Raw genomic sequence first — 25666 nt, 5'->3', positions numbered from 1 at the left:
ACATGCTCTAGCCTCTACATAGGAGTTAGTCCCTGACCTGCAGCGTGATCTCTAGGACACAAGACTGGTCCTCCCAGTTTGGACACAGCAACCTGCTCTTGGGGCTGAGCTGTGTGTGGCTTGGCCCGCTTCCTCCGTGAAGCTCCCACACATTCCTGTCACCAGCGGGAGGCGAGCTGGCTGCAGGAGGAAGGAGGAGGTGGCAGCAGCCGGACAGACTGGACCAGCGCCCCGCCCCTCCCATCCAAGACATTGCGGAGGTAGCAGCAGCAGCAGCAGCAGCAGCAGTGGCTACAGCAGTGGCTGCAGCAGCTGCTGCAGAGCGCGCAGCCAGTTGGGCGGGACTTCGAGCTGGAAAGAGGGGGAGGAGTGTTTGAAGCAAAGGGGTGGGGGAGGGTGGGCAAAACTGGAAGGCGTGGCTCTGGGGCCGGGCTAGCTGAAGAAGAGGCGTCCCCGAGACTGCTCCCAGACTGAGACTAGTGTGCTTGGGTTGCAATAGGACATTCACCCAGCGGCTGCCGCAGCAGCAGCAGCAGCAGCAGCAGCAGCAGCAGCAGGAGCAGGAGCAGGAGCAGGAGCAGCAGCAGCAGCAGCAGCAACAGCAGCATCTCGTTCCACTTCGCCTCGCTTCCTCCTCTCTTCCTCTGATCTCCCTCCCCGAGACCTGAGCTGTCCAGTCCACAGCAGTGGCTGTGGCGGCAGCAGACAGTATCTGCGCCCAGGTAAGATACACCTATGTCTAGTCAGATGTGTGAGGCTCTTTCTCCAACCCACCTCACCTACGATCCCAAAAGAGGTCTCCCTAAAATGGGAGGGGGAAACGCCTCCCTCACCAGCACCTTCACACTGACCTCACCCCCCTTGCCAGGTCACCTAGGAGGCGAGTGGAAATTGACCCAGCTGTCAAAACCCCCAGTTTCTAGACGGTGCCCGAAACCCTCAGTGCCTTCCTCAGACCTGTATGTCGTGGGTACTACTGTTGTCCATCTATTTACCTGTCTAGATGAGAGACTGTTCGGCTCCATGAACTGCAGACTTGCACTCTGTCATGCTTAGTATCAGCTTGTCCAGAGCTGCTATTACCTGAGCCGGGTAGTGTATGGGGGAGTAGCAATGGTACCAGAGGTAAATGAAAGAGGAGCTTGGGGGAGGGGGCGGGGAGGAGAGATTTTTAGTTATATATTTTAAATTTTCTATCTAACTGCATTTAACTTACTGCAAGCTTCACGATGATGGGTAAGTGAAAAAAAAGCAGACCTTTATTCATATCTTTATAAGCAGTAATTTATTAGAACCAGAATAAAAGAAAAAATATTTTCCCCAATGAAAAAGAAAAGGGAGATGAGACAAAAAAATCACAAACATTAATTATTTGAAGCTCAAGATCCAAATAATCTTTTTAGCAAGGAATATGGAAAGCACCGGCCAATATAACTGTTCTTTTCTTTCTTTAAAAAAAAAAAAAAAAAAATTAAATGATGGTTGTTTCTGGGCTGCAGTATTGCCTCCCTTTCCCCACCCTCCTCTTTTGTTTAAGGATGGAAATTTCAAGAAAGTGTGTGTGAGGGGGGTGGGAGTGTGGGGATGTGTGTGCTTGGAGGAGGGGGTAAGAAGGCAAGGGGCAAGATTCGAAAGACCATCCCCTGCAAACTGGGAAATCGATTTTCTTCTGACTGGCACCACAGGACTAAAAGGCTTTTGTCAGAAAATAAAACGCTTTTACCAGCAACAAGCCTATTTGGGATGGTTGCCATGTACCATCTGCTGTGTGCATCCTTTCTGAGTAATCTGTGTAAAAATCTTAAGAGAGGAAAATATAAAGGGTGTTTTTTTTTTAATTACAAAGGGACAGAAACAAAAAACATTTGAAATAGTTCATTTTTGGCCAAGAATTTTTATTTGAATGTTTTAGGGTTGTAAAATGAAATTGGGTTAGCTATAATGCAAAACAAAGGATTTTGTTGGGAAGTTTATGTTTGCATGATGGACTTATTCTATAAGAACAATTAATTTGTATTTTAAAATATTTATTTTTAAAAAGACCAGTCAGAGGAGGAGATGACTGCAAACTGAAATAGAGGTTTTCAACCACAGTGAGGCGGTGGAGAACAAAGCCTTTTTATGTAAGAGAAATTATGCAAAATGTCCCATGCATGGACTGCAGGTACCAGCCCTAAGTAAAAGCAAATCTCTTTTTCTGTATCATTTAGCTGTGGGTTATTATAATTTTTATTTGAAATTAAATAGACAAATAAAGACTTTCTAGGTCCCTTTGTAGTATATATAACTGAGAAGATTATATCCTTTATCTGAAGGTACCATGAAACCCTGATTTTGCTGGGTAGGTGTGTGCATTTTGGAAAGAATCCTTATGGTTATATGAATAGTTGGTGTCTCAATTAGCATATAGGTTTATGTATAATATTTACATTGTATATATACATATATGTATGTAACACATATGTATATACTTGGTTTTTTCAACCAAGAATGTAATTCTGGTCTATCTCTTTAAAAATTATATTTCTATTGATTTTTATCTAGTCTTTATAGGCCTATCTATAAATAAACACTTTGCACAACAGAATATCATTGTCTATTTAGAATCACTATTGCAAGATAGTAAAACTATGCAACTTATTTAAATGTTCTGCATTTCACAATTTGTCTAAGGTTATTGTGTATTTCCAACAATTTTGTGAGAGGTCCCTCCCCTTAAAAAATGGAGCATCTTTTGTTAGATCTTTGTAATCCAAATAGCTTGTTTCAGAAATAAGTTTTCTTTATTCTAACCATTTAAATTTCTCTAGCCTGTATTATTTCACTTACTCCGATCCCTTTCTTAGCAGGGAATCTGGTTCATTTTGGTTGCACCTGTGCTAGTTTAAGCTTCTCTTTTATGATTAGACTACGGGATATCAGAGCCAATGGATTTAGGAGGAGTCTCAGATTCAGGACTTACTCATTCTCTGCAGCAACTCCCTCTTCCCTCCCTGATGAATGACATGCTTACAGTACCTTAAACAGAGTTTGGGAGGAGAGTGGAAAAGAATGTGCTGAGAGAGCATTACCCAATGAAACTGGCACAGTTCTTACTTCATAGGTCACTCCAGAAGGTATTTCAGGAGCCCTAAAATTGTAGACTGTATCCTAGTAGTAACTAAAGAGCAGGATCATAGAGAACTTGGAACTCAAGGCCAAAATTCCTTTTCTGATAACAGCATCCAGTAATGTTCCCCTAAGTTAAATGAGTTGTGTTTATGTGCATATTATATATTTTCAGGAAGTTTGGACTTGGCCAGAAATATACAACCTGAAATGTAATTTTGACCTGGAGGGACAACTTTATTCTTTCACCACTTTTGGTTTTCAAAATGTCTAATTATCAGAAGTGAGAAGAAAGAAGGATGCTGTGTGAGACTTTTTTTGGACATATATTCTCGTGACCCAAATGTACAATGTTTCATTTGACTAGATTCAAGATACACCCTATAACTGTTAAAACTTGAGAAATATAGTTTGGATGTTAACATTTAGAAGGCAGCTAATATTGATGTAAAAGTGATTGGATTTACTAAAAGTAATATAAATTGTTATGTCCATGTATTTTCTATATTAAAATTAAAACTCACTAAACCGATGATGTAAACAGCAGTCTTGGGGAAACTCACTTATACTACCTGGTTCTCAGTTTTTCATCTGGAACATGAAGAGGTTTTGGATTTGAGATCCCTTTCATATCTAGATCTGTGATTCTAGGTACTTATTGTTATGCTGATGGCCTCCAAGAAATCCACCACAAGGGGTCCACAAAACCTTCTTTTGTCATTGGGTGGATAGTAATGGAGCACACAGGATTTTTACAGGTGAGAAAATCTAAGTTTGGAAATGTTAAATGATTGAACATGATCATATAATTAGTAGATACCAAAACTCAGTGAAAGGCAGTGGGTTTATTGAGAGAAGCCAGGTTCTGCTCATGTTGTATCAACTATAACTCTGAAAATCCTTTCACTTCTCCAGTTTTTTTATCTGCAAAATGGAAACTGGACTAAATTCTGTCTTAAGTTTTTTTGTTTGTTTTTGTTTTTGTTTTGTTTTGTTTTTAATAGCTCAAATTCCTGTGATCTTGCAAACTTATATCTCTTAATTCCAACACCAAAGACTTTTCTACCAAACCATCTTGTGTCAAATTTCTTTGACTCAGGTGATATAATTCTCCTCAATTTTCTTAATTCTTTCCAGGTTAGATTAAAGAATTCAAAATAGCAGTCATAGTAACTGAGGGTACCACCCACAGATCAATATTTCATGCCTTAACTACATATTGCAAATCTAGAAATAATTAAGTAAATCACTAGTGAAACGTGTGAGCATTTATAATGATTCTGAAGAACTGTCATGAGTTCTTATGATTTTTAGGTTAAGAAGATCTCAGCATATTAATATGGCCTGTGAGTCATATCTTTTCTTTTAAGCTACATCAGACATTTTCCATTTTAATTCTATCTTTGCTTTCATAGCATTGGGATAGCTAGAATCTGATTGATGGCTTCTGCAAATCTCCATTAGCGATTGCTATGTGCTAGGCACTGTGCTTGATTCTAGGCAAACAAAAACAGAAAAGTAATACAATCTTTATAGTGTTGTTTATGGACATGATTTTTATCTCTTCACTGAATTCTTTTCTATACCTTTTCTTTCAACTTGATATTTAAATGACACAATCTTTTCTAAGCATTTTGTCATTCAATGTAGCTTTGTATACACATAATATACCCCACTTTTAACTAGTGGCATCACGCTATCCATACTAGTTGAGTATTATAACACAGTATTTTTATTCATTTATTCACTCAGCATATATTTATTAAGTCCCCACTATATTCATGACATTGTATTAAATATTATGTGGAATAATAACAAAAGCTTAAAGACACTGCCCCAGTTCTTCAATGAAACTCTATATCAAGAGCTTATTTAAACTCTAAATGGAGGAAGCAAACCATACTGGTACCTTGGCCAGAGTTGAATGCCACACTATAGATTGTCTTCTTTTCACTTTGAAATTATTGTGAGACTCCAGAAGTGATTTGGTCCCCTTCCCAGACTTCTCCTGGGACTTTGTTCCCACATATAATTTATTAGAATTAATAATAATAATAATAGCTAATATTTATATAATCACTACTAATGTTAAGTGCTTTACAATGATTATCTAGTTTGATTCTCACAATAGTCCTAGAATGTAGTGGATATTATTATCTCCATTTTATAGCTGAAGAAACTAAGGTGAATAGAGGTGAAATTATTTGTCCAGTATCATATAGCTAGTAAGCTTGGGAGGCTGAATTTGAATTCAGATCTTCCTAACTTAAGATCTGACACTTTATCCATTGTGTGACCTAGTTTCCCCATAAGATTGAACAGTGAAAGGCACCTTATTCACTAACAGATGAGTATAAATGAAGTGACAAGATCATAACGCTGGCATGTGTATATAGTTTCTATCTTCTGTAGCAGGTAGTGAAGTATTTAAGGACAAAATTGCATTAGACTATAAGCTCCTTGAGAGAAGGAATTCTTTCATCTTGCATAGCCTCCTCAGCCTTGCCTAGCCCAGACTGGTAGATAGGAGTACTGATTTTCTTTCTTTTTATCTCATTACACAGATCCCAGATACATCTGTAACCTTACCAATAATGCAGATGTCTTCCCATTTTGTCTATACCTCCTCCAAATTTGCTAAAAGGGATTGACCTAACATTCTTTTGATACTGTATAGATACTACTAAGCAGCTAGCTCTGTAGTGTTGGGCATCTAAGTGGTGCACTTCAAGCAGGCTTGAAGTGAGGAAGACCTGATTCAAATCTAGATTCAAATAATTTATGATTATCTGTGTGATCACTTAGTCACTTAGTGACTAGTCCCTTAGTGACATTTAAGCAAGTCACTTATATCTATTGACCTCATCTGTAAAATGAATTGGAAAGGTAAATTGCAAACCTCTCCAGTATTTTTGCCAAGAAAACCTCAAATGAGGTTACTATAAGTTGGACCTCACTGATACAACTGAAGAACAGATAACAAAGAAACTTGTGGGGGATTTTGGAGAAATATATAATTCAAGTAGGCACTAAGTTACTACCTCACATAGAAAGACATCATAATGTATGAATTATAAAAGGATTTTAAAAAGAAGAGAAAAGTGTTAAGTGTTTATCCTTCCTCAGACACTGTTATGAGGATGAAAACACAAAAAAGTAGACAATTCTTGGCCCTCAAATAACTTACATTTTTAAAAGAGTGTGGAGGGAGTTATTGTTTGGGGACTGCCAAGAATGGTGAATTGATTTATGGAATAAATGATTTATAAATGTTTATTAAATAGGTAACAATAAATATAGTCCTTTGAGAATTTATTATATTAGTGGTCCACTAAATGTGTAATTTTGGATGTAGAAATGACCTTTCCCCCTCCCCACAAAAATCCCCCAAATTTCTTTTTTTTTTTCTTTTTTCTTTTTTTTTCTTTTTCTTTTGAAAAATTATAACAATGTAACATGTTTGCATATTAAATGAATATATATATATGTGTATATGATAACTTGGCATAGTAGTTAGCAAGTTAGAGTTGCCATAGGAAAAATAGTGTTCAGATCCCATTACTAATACAAGTTGTGTGACTCTGGGTAAGTCACTTTATCCCTGCATACCTTGGTTTTCTCATCTCAAAAATATTGACAATGTACTGATTATCTCTAAAGTTTCTTTTGGCTCTAAATGGATGAGCAAATAGACATACATATATGTGTTTATACAAATGTGTGTGATGTGTGTAGCAATATTATTTTTTAAGAAAAAATTCCATTGGGCAAGAAATATGATATCTATTAAGTCCTTAATCATATACACAAGAGAAAAATAATGCAAGGATACTGTTATCAATGACAATATGCCTATATATATTTTAAAATAAAGAAAAGGAGAGGAGGGGTGGGAGGAAGGAGGAGAAAATTTGAAACACAAGGCTGTGCAAGGGTCAATGTTGTCAAATTATTCGTGCATATGTTTTGAAAATAAAAAGCTTTAAAATTTTTTTAAAAAGCAACAGCTGACGGCTTCTGATTAGGAGCCTCTTCTCTAACTCAGTTATTTTCTACCTGTTAAATGTTAAAAAATAATAATAATAATAACCCCCCAAAAAATTAAAAAATAAAGAAAAGGAACTTTGATGAAATACCTTTTGAAATTCTCCAAGGAAAATGATACACCTGAAATTATTTCAGTTTCATAAAACAGTTAAGAAACTCTAAAGGAAGAAGTAAAACTTTTCAAATGATCCTTGACAAGAGAAAGGAGGGGAAGAGTATATAAAAATTGCTCTATTGTTTGTAGTTGGACATGAAGGTAGGAAGATGATGCATACAGAGAAACACATTTTTTAGAGTGGGTGGGGAAGGAAAGAATCTGTTTTGTTTTTCTACCCCAACATTATTTTGTTCCCATCCCTCCTCTGCTATTCTGAGGCCTTGAGTACCTCATTGTAGAGATTTTCAGAGTGCTCATTAGAAATTGTTTTTCAGGGTAAATTGAAATACAAAAGTTAAGCAGAATAGACCAAAATTTCATGTTACTTATAATTTAAATCAGGGGTTTTCTAGGTTTCTTCAATTTGGAAGAATTCTTTCCTTTGAAATGATAGTACTAATTTTTACATATATATATGTAAAAATGCATATACACATAAGCACATGTATATTATCTATACATATATGTATATAGATATAATTTATAAATGCATACACATGAGTGTATTTATTGTGGAGGAAGGAGCACCAGAAAAGATTATTAGATATTAGGCTAATCCCAGATCTGCCACTAATTACCTAGATGAGATTGGATAAAACACTGTACCTTTCTGAATCTTGGCTTCCTAATCAGTAAAATGAGTGGGCTGAATTAGTTGTTCTCTAAGGCACTTTCCAGTTCTAAAAGTTCATGAGTGAATGAAATTTGAAAATTGGGGGGAAAAAATCTGTAATTCACCCAGCCAAAAAAAAAACAAAAACGGTAAATGTATTCTTCTTTTTAATCTATGGTCAAATGCTATACCTTTTTACTCATCGACCTCCAGTGTATACCAGTTCCCTCAGCATCATTTAAAGTCCTTTGGCATTTAAAACTCCTCCCAAACTGACCCCATGCTACCTTCTAATCTTCTTATATTCCACTCTACACAATCTGTTATCTTGAACCTGACATCTCTGATCTCCCTGCCTTTACCCAGACATCTCCCATACCTTACTTCCCTCACCACCACTTCTTAGAAACCCTTAACTCTAATAGAACCTTATATAAGAGTCCTTTTTTGATGTATGTCCTCTGCATATCACCCATCCCCTTGCCTAGCTGCTAGAGCCTTCCCTTCTAAGTTTATTGTTTTTCTATTTTGCATTTATCTTGTTTGTATCTATTTACTTATATTTTCTCTTCCCTAATAGACTGTAACCCCCTTGAGGTTACAAACTTTTTTGTGTGCGTTTCTTTGTATCTCAATATTACATGTAGTCAGAGTACAATTTGTTTATTGTTGAAATTGTAGGGATCCTAATTAATACAGTCATATAAAACCTCATATTGACTCCATCAATCAAAAATAAATCCTCTCTCAATTCTAAAAGATTAAAGAGGCTTTGTTTGAGTCATTGGATGAAAACAGTTGAAACCAAACAAAAAATATCCTATAATTCACCAAAAAAATAAGACACACCTTTAGGCTTTTTTATAACCCAGACATCCATGTTTGAAATCATGCATTCTAGCCAAGTAGTTGTCAAATCTAGTTATAAAGGGCTCCTGAGAAAGAAATGCCTTTGCATATATATATATATATATTCCTTTGTGACATGGTGGAGTCAGAGAATTTTAGAATTAGATGAGACCTTAACCATCTAGTGTGATACATTATCTGAAAATTTTCATTTATGATAAATCTGGCAAATAGTTAGGGCAAGCCTCTTTTGGAGAAGAAATTGACTACCTCCTAAAGCAGCCCATTCTTCTTTTTATAGATAGTTCTAATTATAAGAAAGATTTCCCTTACATGAAGCCTAAATATGCCTCCCTGCAGCTTGTACTCAATATTTTTCATTCTGCCTTGAGAGGTATAGCATGAGTTTAGTCCCTCTTTTTCATGCTTGCCCATAAAAATGCTTGAAGGCAGCTATCATGCTCCTTACTTAAATTTTCTATCCTATTCTATTCTATTCTGGAAATGAAAAACATTTCCAGTTTTTTCAGCTGATCCTTACATGGCTCAAAGCCTTCTCCTATTTTGGTAAGCTCTCTTCCAAATGCTACTCAGCTCATCAACGTTCTTTTCTAAATCTGAGATCCCAAACTGAACACAATACCTCAAATGATTTTAATCAGTGTACCTTATGGTATTACCTCTTTATGCCGTAATCCATGTCATTCCTAAAACAGTTCAAAATTTTATTAGTTTTTAGGCTTTCTTATAACTACTGACATTTTAAGCTTTGCAATTCACTAAAACTTGCAGCTATTAAAAAAAAAAACACAACAATCTAGTCGGTTCTCTGTCTCTGAAATTGATTTTTTTTCAACTCAAGCATACTACTTTATATTTATCATTCCCAAATTGCATCTTATTTTATCCAATCCAATAATCTAGCCTATCTAAATCTTTTAAAATTCTGTTATCCATTGAGTTATGTACCCATCATACTTTTGGTGTCATGCACAAGTATCAGCATGTCATTTGTGCCTCTATTGTAGTCATTGATAATGTTTATTAGTCCAGTCACATACAGATTCATGAGACACTTCTCTGAGGACCTTTTTTAAAGATGTCATGGAAACATTATTGTCTTCTCTTCATTTTGTATGTTTAACTAGTTCTGAATCTGTCTAATTGTACTATTGTCTGATTCACTCCACTCAATGTTTTTCTACAAGAATGATAGTATAGATTCTCATAACCATTATATTTTTGTGGTGATGTGGGGGAAAGTACTGACGAGTACTTGAATTAAAATATCATATTGCCTATAAGACTGAGGGCAAACTGAGGACTGGAAGTAAGCTGAGAACTCTTTCCTCAATCTTCTCTTACACAAAATGAAGAAGTTGTGCTAGATTATCCTCTAAGGCCTCTCTAATGCTTAATCTATCATTCTATGAAATTTTTGTGTTTTTTTCTTTTATTATTGGTTTCAAGGACACCAGTGAACACTTTTACTTTTATGAAACACTGGCATTAAAACCTTTTTAAATGGCAGGATTTGGTGTTGCTGGGACTTCATGAATACGTACTAATAGTCATTTTTTTCCTCTTCTGTTTTACTGAGAGTTCATGACTATGTACTACCTAATAGACATCCCTTTTTTTCTCTTCTATTTTATCTTGTCTTTGGCCATTCATCAGAGGCTGTCTTTCATCTTTTGGATAAAGAAAATGTTTTCTCAGCTGAAAATTAACTTTTTAATAGATGTACTTTGGAGTCATTGTGGCTTTCAATAGAAGCAATTGCCTGTATTTAATTTTTTTGAGTAGGTCATCATTAATTAAGAAAAAACCAATTTTGGAATTGTGGCATCAAATCTTTTTTGCTCAGAAACAAATTTGACATATTAGTGTGGCTTTTTAAAAACCACCATTCTCCATGTTCTTCAGTAAAAGATAACAAACATTTGTGTAATACTTTGAGATGGGCACTTTATTTAACAAAGTTATTGAAGTACTTTATGGAATAATTCATTATACCTTATTTAACTTGGTCTTCACAACAATCCTGTGAATAGATACTATTATTATTTTCATTTTATAGGTAAGGGAAATTAGAAAGATCAAATGACACCTTTGGTCATATTGCTAAAGACTAAAGACTAAATGTCTTTAGTAGAATTCAAACCCAGGTCTTGATTCCAAGGCTAGCACTTTAAACATTATGCCATGGATCAATATCCATGGTACTTTGAACCACCCCAAAGTACATATGTGGACTTATAAATGAAATCTTACTGTCATTTTCCCTTTAAATATTACTTTCCTCCATTCCTCCCCATTAGAGAGATGCAGGCAACATGACATACTACATAGAAATTCAACTTTGAAGTCAGTATGGTATAGTGGAAAAATCAGACAACTGAAAAAAATTATTAAACTCTTAGTATATGTCAGGAATTATGCTAAGCAGATAGAATACAAAAAAGGATAGATAGCTAGAAAGAAAAATAGATATAGACATGCATGTGTATAATACATATAAGATAGATATAGATAGATGCTACATGTATCTCCACATCTATATGTGTATATGTGTGTAAATATGCATACATATATATATATACATATATAATTAGTCTATCCATCTATCTACCTATCTATCTTTATCAATGTACCCCTTTCTAATGGTGGGATACTGTCTCTAGAATCATAAATTTCAGAGTAAAATTCTACTTCTGATGATTTCTATAAACCTGACTTTAATTTACCTTGGCCTCAGTTTCCACATCTCTGAAATGAAAAAATTATACTATATAATCTGTGAGGTTATTTCCATCTCTAAGTCTGTGATCCTAATATGTAGGTTTATATTCTACATCTGAAATTGTCAGGCTATGGGACTATAAACTAGTCAAGTAAACTCTGAATTTTGTGTGGCAATTTTTTAACATAATAGCAATCAGCATCAATGAGGGAGGTTTCCACATCAGGAATTCCTTCTATAATTGAAATAACAGAACGGAATTTTCAAATCCATATGCACCAAAACTATTCAATGGGAAAATCAATAGAACTTTAAAATTTTCCCTTTTTCACCTTATATTTTAATTGTACAATTGCAAGAATCCAACTCTGTATCCTCTCTCCTGTGCCCTTTCCCAATATGCTGAGAGTTTCCCACACTGATAAAAATCATAGGGCTGGACCCCAATATATAGATGTATACATATATATGTGCATATATATACATTAAATATTCATAAACTATATTACACTTGTAAAGATGATAGGATTACAATCCAGAGGAGACTTATATTAATGATGCTGTTAATATCTCAGATTCATAAAGTTCCATTTTATAAAGTGTTTCTTCACAACAACCCTATAAAGTACATAATGCAAATATTACTCCCATTTTACAGGTGAGAATACTGAGTTTCAAAACAGGTAAGGAACTTGTTCAAGGTCAGAGACTGAGGACTCAATGCCAGATCTGCCTCTAAGTCAAGTGTTTTGTTTTGTTTTGCAATATTCCAACCAATATTCCATAAAAAAGCCATAAGAAGAAAATAACACCAGACTTCATAGATGATATTGTAATATTTTAAAATTAGCAACTTTGGGATCATCTTTGGCAGACCTCTCAATTTAGAGATGAAGAAATTGAGACCTATGGGAGTAAAGTGATTTCACCAAAGTCACACAAGTAGCTAGGGACAGTGGGAGGACTAGAAACCATATGTCCTAATTATATCATGGGATGCACACACCCTTCCTCTGACTCTAGACCTGCTACATGGCCAAGGGTGGAGTGAGGTGACTGCTCAGGTGTGCCCAACTTATGAGTCAACTGACTTTCATATTCATTTAAAGTAGGGAAGGTCTCAGAAAGCCAAGGCCACTCACCAGGTGGCTAGGTAGGACTATATGTTGATCAAGGAGGAAAAAATCCCTGGCAGGCCATTAATTCAAGGTCGTTTTATGTTTTAGCTTTTACTGGGAAAAGATTCAGAAATCTTATTGGGGATTTGGGAGGACATACATAGAATGCTGAATTGTATGGACATCTTAGAGAATCTAACCTTAATGTCCCAGGTCAGTACCCAGAACTATTGAAATAATATTTAAATTGGGCAGTATTTACAAAGAATTTCTCTTAGATGATAACAACAAAATTAATTGGTGTTCTATAATACCACCAACCTCTTTTAAAAGATGATCCTTTTTTTAATATTTCCCTCAGTTTTATTATTTTTATGCAAAAGGAAATGAGCAGAGAAGGCTGTGGGTCTCTGTGCTTATGCCCTTCCTCTATTTTTCTTCCTACTTTTATGTCTTTCTGTTTCCATGCCTACAATTCTTCTGCTTCCCTCTTCTTTTTCCCTTTTTTTTCCTTCTAAAAGACAGTAAATTAAATAGGAATTAGCTGTTGCCATGGCTACCACTTTCTGTAGCTGCTTCACCTGCACCCACGCTGCTTAGGCATTGTACTATCTTTATTTGAAAAATATTTGAAAAGTGCAATATGTATCCTTCAGCAAGGAAACTAAGCAGAAACAGAGTTTATATCTTTGCTGAGAGATGCAGGTATAATTAATTCACTGAAGCCCTATATCACACTCACCACCGCCAGGGATTGAAGGAATTAATGACCGGAAAATTCAGTAGAGGGATGGTGCCAGCAATACTGCATAGATTAGATCTACTCACCTTTATGAAAGAGAGAGACAGAGACACAGAGAGACAGACAGACAAAGACACAGGCAGAGACAAAGACACAGGCAGAGACAGACAGAGATAGAGAGATACAGAGAGAAAAGAGTGGAGGCAAAGAGGAAGGAAGAAAGGAGAAAATAATTCCCTAGATAAATGATTTTCATCATCAGAAGTAGAGTGCTATTTTCTGGCTGCTACCTTCCCAATTAGACTGTAAGTGGAGAGAAGGAGACTTCTCATAGATTTTCTTTTGTGAACTTTAGAGAGAGAAGGTAAGAAAGAGGTCACCTCTTCTTGAAGGATTTTGGTTTTGAGACGCAACTAGAACTCAGAATATCAATATAATCGTATAACTGTTTCTCTTTGCTTGCTGACTAGATCCTGTAAAAGAAAATTTAGTTTTGTAGTTCTTTCATTAAAATATAAGCATTTATTAAGTTTAGCTATCTCTACTAGGTCTCAAAGTAATGAGAGAGAGAGAGAAGAAAAGGGAGGGAAGAAGAGAGAGGGAAGGAAGGAAGGAAGGAAGGAAGGAAGGAAGGAAGGAAGGAAGGAAGGAAGGAAGGAAGGAAGGAAGGAAGGAAGGAAGGAAGGAAGGAAGGAAGGAAGGAAGGAAGGAAGGAAGGAAGGAAGGAAGGAAGGAAGGAAGGAAGGAAGGAAGGAAGGAAAGAAGGAAGGAAGGAAGGAAGGAAGGAAGGAAGGAAGGAAGGAAGGAAGGAAAGAAGGAAGGGAGGAAGGAAGGGAGGGAGGGAGGGAGGGAGGGAGAGAGGGAATTCATCATGAAACAGAAACAGAATATTTAAGAGTATTTCACATAGATTTTAAAATTTTAATTAAATTTATCTATTCCTATTTAAGGGATCTGTGTTTTATTAATATACTTGGTTAAACATTAGAAGTGAAGCATCTTGGAGAATCAAAATTTAGTGACATAGCCAAGATTATATTTTAAGCATCATGAATGGTGATGCTTGATGACCCTTATTTTTGACCCTTATTTTTGAAGTGAATATGCAAATAGTACTGAGGAAAGGAAGATTATCTAGAATGGACATAGAAATAGGCAAGGCAAGAAAAATTAATTTTGTTTAAAATTTCTAGCTTTACCCTTATTATCTAAAGCTAAAGGAATTTCTGTCGATTTACCCCAAGTATGTCTATTAAATAGTCTTATACTAAAGTCCAGAGCTTCATTGATAGCTTTCCCCTCTCATTTTGGGGCAAAAGGATTTTTATTGTTTGTTTTTTGGAGATCTAGTGGTAGCAGCCTGAAGAGGACACACCTATAATGGATAAAATGATGAGTGGGAGTGAGTTACCTTACCACTTATCGGATCCTATTGGAGAGGAGAGGAGATGGCCCTAAAGAAAATATAGCAGGGGTGGGACATTGAGAATGGTAGCCAACAAGTGATTGAGCTTCAGTGCAAAGTTGATTACATGGTTCAAAGACAATGGCCTGAATGGAAAAGAAGCATGTTTTCACCTCATGTTTCCACATTGGGGCAAAACCTAGTTCATCCTATGGGTGTTTATAATTATCCTCAAGCCTATGGAGTTTAAGAGAGATTGAAATGAAAATTTGGCAAGTTATTTTCATCTAAAGTTTGGAAAGTGCAAATTAATCTCAGAGAAATATCATTATTTTATTTTGGAATGTGTTTCTTAGCTTTTTCCCCTTCTTTCAGAAGATTCAATTGTAAACACTTGGAAGATGCTGGCGACAAAATGACTTGATACTATAAACATAAGTAAATAGGGCAGTATGTAAAATATAGCTTATGAATCATAAATAATTATTCTTGCTAAAATATTCTGAATTTATCCAGTAAATTTATTTCATTTTATTTTGTTTTTGACATGTCTTTTTTTAAATAATAGTCTTTTATTTTTAAAATATAAGCAAAGAAAAATTTTAACATTCACTTTTGCAAAAATTTGCATTACAAATTTTCCCTCTCTTCCCCCACCCTCCAATATATGTAAACATGTGCAATTCTTCTATACATATTTCTATAAATATCATACTACCCAAGAAAAATCAGATGAAAAAAGGGAAAAAATGAGAAAGAAAGCAAAAAAAAAAAAAAGTGAAAATGCTATATTGTGATTTATACTTAGTCCCCACAATCCTCTTTCTGGGTGTAGATATCTTTCTCCATGACAAGTCAATGGGAATTGGGCAGAATCACCTTATTGCTTTTTTTTTTTTTTTTTTACATTTTTTATTATTATGATATCTTTTTATTTACAAGATATATGAATGGGTAATTTTTCAGCATTGATCCTTGCAAAACCTTCTGTTCCAACTTTTCCCCCTCCTTATCCCCACCCCCTCCCCTACATAGCAAGTAGAGTAATACATGTTAAATATGTTAAAGGATATATTAAACACAACACACGTATACATATCCATACAGTTATTTTGCCGCACAAGAAAAATGAACTTAGAAATAAGGTAAAAATAACATGAGAAGGAAAAAATGTAAGCAGACAAAAACAGAAGGAATGGAAATACTATGTTGTGGTCCATACTCATTTCCCATAGTTCTTTCACTAAGTGTAGCTAGTTCTCTTCATTATTGAACAATTGGAACTGATTTGGTTCATCACATTGTTGAAGAGAGCCACGTCCATCAGAATTGATCATCATATAGTACTGTTGTTGAAGTGTATAATGATCTCCTGGTTCTGCTCATCAGTTCATGTAATTCTTTTCAGGCCTTTCCAAAATCATCCCTCTGGTCATTTCTTACAGAACAATAATATTCCATAATATTCATATACCACAACCCACTTAGCCATTCTCCAATTGATAGGCTTCCATTTAATTTCCAGTTTCTAGACACTATGTAAAGGGCTGCCACAAACATTTTTGTACATACAGGTCCCTTTCCCTTCCTTAAGATCTCTATGGGATATAAGCCCTTTTGTTCTTCCAAATGAATTTTGTTGTTATTTTTTCTAGGTCATTAAAATAGTTTTTTTGGGAGTCTGATTGGTATAGCACTGAATAAATAGATTAGTTTCGGTAGTATGTCATCTTTATTATATTCATTCGACCTATCTAAGAGAACTTAAGATTTTTCTAATTATTTCAATCTGAGTTTACTTATGTGGAAAGTGTTTTGTAGTTTTGCTCATATAGTTCCTGACTTTCCCTTGGCAGATAGATTCCCAAATGTTTTATTCTATCGGTAGTTACTTTAAATGGAATTTCTCTTTGTATCTATAGCTGTTGGATATATAAAAATTGTCTGTGATATATAAAAATGCTGATGATTTATGTGAATTTATTTTGTATCCTACAACTTTGCCAAAGTTGTAGATTATTTCTAAGAACTTTTTAGTAGAATCTCTGGAGTTCTCTAAGTATACCATCATATCATCATCATAGAGTGATAATTTGGTTTCCTCATTACCTACTCTAATTCCTTTAATCTCTTTCTCAACTCTTATTGCCTAAGCTAGCATTTCTAATACAATATTGAATAAAAATGATGATAGTGGGCAACCTTGTTTCACTCCTGATCTTATTGGGAATGGTTCCAGCTTATCCCCTATACATATGATGTTTACTGACTTTTAGATGTCTTAAAAAACAAATAGCTATCCTGAGCAAGTACTGGTAGCTTTCATAGAGAAATAGCCTAACATGTGAAGTTAAGAGAGTCTTAGGTTTGAATTCAATCTCTAATTTTTGCTTATGACCATAGACAAGATACTTCATCTCACTAAATCTCAATTTCTTAATTTGGAATAAAAATGAGATGAAGTATGCTAGTCTGCTCATGTGGAAACAGATGTGTAACAGAGAATAGCAACATCATCTGGAATAATTAATAAACATGTTGATTTATCTATTCTCTAGAAAGTTCATGCTTTCCCAAAGTTTTTAATGTTTGCTTCTCACATTTTGATAATGGGAGGAAAATATAGCATTTTCTGCAAGTATGATTATCAGTTTTCAAAATAAATCATCTAAGCTAGCCCCATCATGTTTTTAACAGATGAAGAAACTGAGGTATGGAGAAGTTTAGTGACATGCACAGACTGGTGCTATGAATTCCTAATTTCTGATTCCAAATTCATAGTTGTTGTTTTTTCTTACCATACAATTATAATATAGGTGAGAATTATGTGGGTTTTTACTATGACCCTTTGGCTTGGCATGGATTCATTTCCATTCAAGGAATATTTGTTGGATTTTATTAACTTGGTTATTTTAGCTAATGGAAGTTTTCAGTATCAGCATACTTTATTTAGGTTTAGGTTTTATTCAAATTCTTGACTGAAGTACTAGATATTTAAATCAAATTCTGAAATATCATATTTAATGGAAGTAGGATATGGATAACTCAAATCATTAGATAATGCAATTCATTTGGAGATAGTTGGAGCGTTTATAGTAAAATATGTAAATCTCTTGACTTCCTAGGAATTTTCAGCCCTTCAAATAATATAATGATACAATGTTTCTTCCTTTTTCTTACTTCTCAGTGCCTAGATAGTTTCTTTCCAGAATGATCACTCAACTGATAATGCTGTCTCCAGGGTTGTTAATGATTCCTCAGTTGCTAAGTCTAATGGCTCTTACTCAGACTCCATGACCTTTTCAACATTTGATACTGTTGACTGCCTGCCTCTTCCTCCTGGATACATTTAGCTCTCTGTTTTTATGATATCATCTTCTTTCGATTCTCCTATCATTCTGCCTCTTCCTTTTCAGTTTTATTTACTAAATTATCATCTGTGACACAGCCCCTAACTCTGAATTTGTCTCTGACAAATTCTGGACACTCTTCTTTTTTTTCCTACATATCTTCTTTAAGTTATCTCGTAATATCCTATGGGTACAATTATAATGAAATTCTACACAGATGACTTGAAACTATATTCAATTCCAGTTTTTCCCTCCTGAATTCTGAGTTCTAACTGGATGTCCTATAGGCATTTCAAACTAATAGTATCTAGAATTGAACCTTTTATATGCCCTATTCCTCTCATCAATATTTCTGTTGAAATTACTACCATCTTTCTAAGTCATCTAGTTTTCAAACTTGGTTTCATCCTTGACCCTTCTGTCTCCATCACCCCAATCCTCATTCAATTATCAAATTTTATCATTTCTATTTCTCACAATTTGTCCCTTTACTCATCACCATCCCATTTTTATTATTCATCATCTTTCATCAATACCATTTTAACAACCTTGAAGTCAATCTTCCTGGTAATAACTTTTCCTCTCTTGATTCTGGCATTCTCTTCAATCCAACTTCTACTCAGTAGCTGTTTTTATTCTGCTCAATAAGTCTCTGTGGTTTCCTATTACCTGCAGATAAAATGTGATTTTTTTTTCTGGTATTCAAATATCTTTACAATCTGACTTCAGTATATTTTTCTAGGCTTATTGCATATTATTTGTACACTCAATATACAATCAAACTGGTCCTCTGGGATTTTTTTTTGTAAACTACCCTCCACCTCTTGCTCCTCTTGTCTTTATACTAGTGGTCCTCCATATATATGGAATATGTATCTTTTGCATTTCTGATTCTTATAAGTCCTAGAGTTCTTTTAGGTTCACTTCAAGAGCCCTCATTTAGATGCATGTCTTATTTCTTCCCTCTAAAATGACTTTGTCTATATTTTGTGCATATGCACATATTTTATGACATTCCACAACCTTGCCTTGCTCGAATAGAGTGTAAGCACCTTTAAGGTGGAGATTGTTTTGTTTTTGTCCTTATCCTTTACCTCACAAGATATCTGGCACATAGTAGACATATGGGAGTTTCTCACTGAACATAATATATACTTAATGAGTACTTGTCAAATGAATGAATGAATGGCATTAAAGAAAATAGAAAACTATCCTGCTTTCTTATCAGTCAGTCAAATATTTTCATTCTTCTTCTGTATATGTTGATGACATGGACCCTCTGTGAATATAATATAAGGCATGATTTCACCTGACAAAATAGAATTTGAATTGGAACTTTTTCACTCAGCATCCTGCCTCTGCAAGTGATTCAAGCTCTCAGGGCTTCAGTTTCCTCATCTGTGAAATGCGTCTCCTCCCACCTATGGTATTCTGTGGGTTTATAACAACTTTGGGAAAACACAACATAAATCTATGGAAAGAAAAGTAAATAATAAGTAAATGGAAGTCATTGTTCACTGATGTCTGACCTACAGCAAGTGTTGGAGAAGTTCAATAGTAAGAGTGAACACTATGAACCAGACTGATTCAGGAAGGCTCATAGAGGTAGGTGGAAATGAAAATAATATTTAGAAGGACTTGAAATACCAACAGGTGACTGAATAAGAAAAAAAAAAAAACAGAAATGAGAATAGGCAAAGAATATTCATGAAATGGTGAGTGTGGCTTGAAGACAGAACTCAAATTGGGATGTTATGAGAAAGTTTGTCAAATGTTAAGTAATTATGAAGTATTTGGTATATTCCTTAAGTCAAATGGGAAGTCACAGTGATTGCCTATCAATAGCATTAAACTCTTAAACTGTGGGCTACAATCTATATGGGGTGTCATAACTGAATGGGGGCAATAAAATTATAATTTATTATCAATAAATGTTTGGTTTGTACATCTATTTTATAAACCAAAATATCCAGCGTCACATAGAAATTCCTGGGTTGAAAAGCTGTCACAAGTGAAAAAAGTTTAAGATGTATAAGAAGGAAAGAGATTTTGGACACCTGTTAGGAAGGACCTCTGATAATTCAGAAATAGATGGTAAAGACCTGAACTTGAATGTGTCTGTGAGAAATGAAAGGGACAAGGAAAGGACAGAGGCAAGAGATATGAATGAAGAATCCGCCAAACTATTTTTGGAACAAAGGCAAGAAATTCCTCTCTAGAATTTCCTCTGATTTTCTATCTCATCAATTTCTCAAATGAGGAGATCCAAGTGTGGAAAGCATAGCATATTGTAGGTCATTTCATTTCTTTGTGACAAAGTTTCAATATTTGTCAAGTGAAGTGGTTGCATTACTTGATTCTAAAGGCACTTTCCAACTACATGCTCTAATCTAAAATCTTTTTGTTTAAATATGAAGCAGAGTATTTTCCTTAAACATTTCTTTTCCAGAGCACTGAAGCAATTCCCACAAGATAAACCATCACTTATGCATTTGTGTTTCAAGAAAAAGTATTCAATAAATGTGCTACCCTCATCAAAAAAAAAAAGCTTCTGCCCATTTATTATTATTCCAAAGATAAGAAAGGTGTTTTGTTTTTAAAAATATATTCTTCAATTTTCTCTAATAGTTTCTTATTTGTTCATGTTATAAAGGCATAGTTACTGCCTTATTCATTTCAGAGTAGAAGGGGGGAATTAAAAAACATCTAAATTTCCCCCTGTACTTTATGGCTGAAGATAGCAAGATCCAGAGAAGGAGAAGGAAGGGTCCAGCCCACATAGTTGTTTTTAGGACTAGAAGATAGGTCTCATGACTCAAAGTTTTCCCATTAATCCTTAAATATTATTAAGTATTTCCAGAATGTAAAAGTCTTCTTCTTTTGGACCAGAGGGAGCAAGGAAGATAAGGGGAATTTGAACCTCTAATTTCATTGGTATGGGGATTCCTAGTATTGAACAAACTATTGCATCCTCTCTCCCAGCATCTTATGAAGATGTCCCATTCTTCTTATAGACTTAGTTGAGCAAGACACTAAGATGTTCAGTGACTTGTCTAAAAGTCACACAACCTTGTGTCAGAGGCAGAGCTTTAACCTAGCTTTTGTTGACACAAGTCCAGCCATCTATTTATAATGTCATTTTGCCACCAATATTGGGGGTATGTGTTTAATTTTTATTACCTCTGTCCCTTTCCTTCATGGTAGATGGTTATTGTTTCATTTTTTTAAATTTTTACTTCTGCTTTTAGGCAATAGCTAAAATTGGTCTTTCCTGTCAAAAGCATACAAAGACTGGTGTGTATAGTTTTTTTTTTTTGTTTTGTTTTGTTTTGTTTTTCTGGAAAGGAATCAGAGCTATGCTCGCCATTTTGCTAGTTACCCTTTGGTCTGGACATGTTCTATATTTTATCTGACTTGGCTCTGAAAATGAGGCATGTGAAAACAAGGAGAACATTCTGTGATATGGAAATCTTCTCCTTCAGATATTTGGGAAGTGGAGAGGAGAGCAATGTGTTGTGGGCAGTTTGGTTAGAAAGCACCTGGTCGCCAGATGGTTAGCAGCTTGTTTCTTCACGTCCACACCTTTATTTGGGATTACTGTGGGCTCCTCTCTGTAATAGATTTGGGCAGTTTGGAGTCAGAAAGAGTTAGAAAATTGTAACCAGTTGCATGTCAACCAAAGTGATGGTAGTGGAAAAAGGGCTGAGTAATCATGGCAGCTGGGGGAGATAATTGGTCTGTGTTAAAGCTTCTTCAAAGATTGTTACTCAGAACATTGGCAGAAGATATTTTGACCTGACTCAGGGTCATTGTGTTTTAGTGAAATCTGAAAAACAGTGCACATAGTAGCCAGGAGATAGAGTGAAATGGTAAGATGCTAATAGAAATGATAGCATGAGGAAAAGGTATCCTTAGAATTTTGCATTTTCTTCTAGATGTATATTCTCAAATAGAATATGCTTTTGGAGACCTTATGTGACATTTCTATGATATAAGCAGATCTAATCTTACATGTTTAGTCTTTTTTTCAATTATGTCTGACTTCATGACCCCATTTGGGGTTTTCTTGGCAAAGATACTGGAGTGATCTGCCATTTCCTTCTCCAGTTCATTTTACAGATGAGGAAACTAAGGCCTATAAAGGTTAAGTTATAAGTAGCAGAGATAGGATTATATAACTAATTAATGTCTGAGACCAGATTTGAACTTAGGTCTTCCTGATTCTATTCACTATATCACCTTTTGTCCCTCATTAAGTAGTATATATTTCTATTATTTTCAGTAAGTAAATACATATAGCAGTTACCTCAGCTCCCCATTAAGATTCCTTGTACAGTTGTTTTTGTTTATTTTATGTTATTGTAATTCTTTTTCTTATCATGCTTTTTAGGCTTTGTATAATTTCATAAAGATCTTTTGAGATTGTTTCATATTTCTTCATATTTTTATGTTAATTGCATTATTAGCCATTGCACTGAATATATCACAATTTATTTAACCACTTTCCTATTGATGAACATTTAATTTAGTTCCAAGGTTATTATTTTTTAATTATATATAATGCTAATATTTTAAATTATATTTAATTCTATAATCTTGGAACAGATAGCACACTTTCCTTTTTGATAACATATTTAAGGCTTTGTATGGCTTTAAACTTGAATGGCTAAGTGTAGGCATTAGTTTTATAAAATACCTTTAAAAACCACTAAGTTCATAAGAAAAAGCAGTACAGCATAGTCATGGAATCAGGAAAACCTGGATTCCAAACCTCCCTCTGATATAGTAAGTTTGTGTGAACGTTACTTAATGGCTCTGTGACCAGAAATATTTATAAGATAAGTTTTCCTAGCAGGTGCTAATATGAATTAAAAGATGCGGTTTATTTTCCAGAAGTATTCTACAGCAATTATATATTAGCTCCATACCAAAAAAGTTTAGTAAGATTACATTATAAAATACTGATAATCACAAAGTGGTACCATGTATATCACAGTAAGCTATGGCATGTGTCTAGCAGAAATGAAATCATGGAGGGGAAAATCAGTTTGCTTTTAAGTACTATTTATAGATCATCTTTCCCATTATGTTCAATTTAAGGTTTAATAAAATTTCAAAGCTTCATAAGAACTTCATAGCTTTATCTATAAATTCTATAAAAATGGCTTCTTATCCATCTCAGTGCCTGGGTTTAGAGTGCAGAAGGAAGGAGAAAATGATATGGATACTCTTCCTGAAGCTTTGACTTCTTCCCAGTTTCCTCTTTCAAATATTTCTTTGAGATCCTATTGCCATTGTGACTCTCTCTAAACCTTGTTTCCTCATCTTAAAAATGTAGGAAGCTGGACCTGTGAAGTCCCTTTCTTCTGTAAATCCATGATGCTATGTTGTCTTTAAAAACTGTGTCCCAGTTTTGTTGATTTCTCATTCTATGAAGCATTCAACTTTACTGTCATACCCTGCTTCACCAACAGTACTTGTTTAACTAAAATATGGAGGTTTGTGGAGCAAATATCAAGAGGAGACAATAAGTATAAATGTGGAACTAACAATAGGTGAAACCAAAGGGGAACTTTGACTGGGAAGAATGGTTGTTATATTTCTCTGTGAGGCAGTTTGATGTAGTGGAAAGGGCACTAAACCCCAGTCTAACCCTAACCCTAACTTTAACTTAGATCTCCTATCTATGATGATTATTACTGCTCTTTGGAGCAGTACCCTAAGTCCTGGCTAAATTGTCTCCTCAGAATCATTTGTATCCATGAAGACTCAATGCAGGTGTCACCTCCCAAGAGATCTATTTGATCCCTCTAATTTTATGTTTTCTCCCTCTTCAAAGGATGTTGCATTAAAAGCTTATTTACTTGTATCCCTAAGTTGGATAGTAGGCTTCTTGAAAGTAGAACAGTTTTCACTTCTGTCTTCTTCTCACAAATATCTAGCTTGCATGAATTGAATTGAGTCATTTCACTTCTCTGTGGCTCAATTTCCTCATCAATAAAATAGGAGTATCAAATTAGGTGAATTCTGAAATCTCTTCTTTTCTTTTAATTTTCAACAAATCATATGTAAGCTATTTTGAGTAGTCTTTTTATCTCTCAAGAAGCAACAAAGCCGACCAAGTATAAATTTCCCAAGCCCTGGCAAGAAAAAAAAATGAAGATGGTATAGACCAGTTTTGTATTTATATGGTAAAGAAATGGTTCTTGGACATATATTGGGCACTGGTCTTCTTAAAGTGTGAGGAATAATATCCTTTTTCTTCAGAAGGTTCTGGTAAATGAATCTTGGAGAAGTGTTTATATCTGCTCAGGGGTTCATATGACTCAAAGAGCCTGGTCTGAGAGAGATTCAAGATGAAAATGATTTTATGGCAACTTATTGGAAACTTACTAATTTTGTTTTCTCTGAGTTTTGTGGTAGGCCACAGAATTATAATTTTTATATTATGGTGAATTGCAAAGTCTATAGGTCTTGCTTCAATTCCTTTGTAAATGGATTTTTGCTATATTTAGTTGTTTACAAGTAGGGTATATATGTTGCTGTTGTAGGGGGAATACATCCTCTAAAGAGTATATTTGTATACAGTGCATAGTTTAGATATATGTTTCATCTTTTGATATTTACCTTAAAAAATTCCACAAGCAGCCCTTTCAAAAGAATATGGGACTCATTAGTCACAGTATGGGGTTCTGGATTTCATATCTGCCTTATGCTTTGAAGGAGCTACTTTAGACTCTTAAAGGGCTGAAAAATTAGCATAAATATAAAAGAGGGCTCATTTTATGCATAAATATAAAAAATATCTCCAATATGGTGTGAATGAGGAACAGTAGAAACTTCAACTTCTACTTCCCTAAATCAATCATCTTTGATCAGAAATCCCTTCCCCATTCCCCATATTTCTCATGCATTTGAATAAATTTTCAAACTTTTTGTCTGGTGATGTTTCTGGACCTCTTTTTTTTAATAAGATTTGTAAATGAATAAAATAAAGCATATAAGATTATAAAAGAAATCAAACAAAATTTTTAAATAAAGTAGTTTTATTTTTAGACACTTAAGTTCATGGATCTCTTAAAGAATCTATGCATGATCACAAGTTAAGAACTCCTGCTTTAGGTTAAGATTTTGAGATCCAAAGTTAAAACCTAAACATATGAGGGATAATGTTTTAAGCCAGAATCAGCAATTAACATATAATTGATTAGTTTATCATCATCAGTCAGCCAGACAAACCCCTAAGGAGGAAATATATAGAAAGATTTGTTTATGAATAGGAAAAAGAAGAAGTTTAATTTGGGGGATGCTTCCTAAAGATATCCCAATCTAGTGAATATTGAGTGTTGGTTATTCTCAGTAATAGTTATAAAAAACCATGATGTCTTTCCCTGGGAAGCACTTTATTAATCCAACTATTTCTTCTTCCTTAATGACTTCTTAGAAAAGAGTTGAAAAGCACTCTTTGTCCAAATTAAAAAATGGTATCGACTAAGTATCTCACTTAGTCAGTTCATCAGTGAGTGTATTATGT

General features: G+C 34.7%; 1 protein-coding gene across 33 annotated transcripts in view; it reads left to right on the top strand.

Moving 5' to 3' along the window:
* Positions 1-277: 277 nt before the first annotated feature.
* Positions 278-25666, top strand: part of MAP2 (microtubule associated protein 2) — a 352478-nt gene continuing 327089 nt past the window's right edge. For 31 of the 33 annotated variants that reach the window (XM_074298861.1, XM_074298858.1, XM_074298859.1 and 28 more), the window contains exon 1: positions 278-722. The gene's annotated coding sequence lies outside the window, so the exon portion shown is untranslated. Of the gene's footprint in view, positions 723-3759; positions 3867-25666 lie in introns of all 33 variants that reach the window. The other 2 variants (XM_074298832.1, XM_074298837.1) reach the window with 1 other exon arrangement.

The sequence above is a fragment of the Sminthopsis crassicaudata genome, chromosome 3, assembly GCF_048593235.1.
Source record: "Sminthopsis crassicaudata isolate SCR6 chromosome 3, ASM4859323v1, whole genome shotgun sequence".
Lineage (NCBI taxonomy): Eukaryota > Metazoa > Chordata > Mammalia > Dasyuromorphia > Dasyuridae > Sminthopsis > Sminthopsis crassicaudata.
This window is presented reverse-complemented; position numbering and strand designations above follow the sequence as displayed.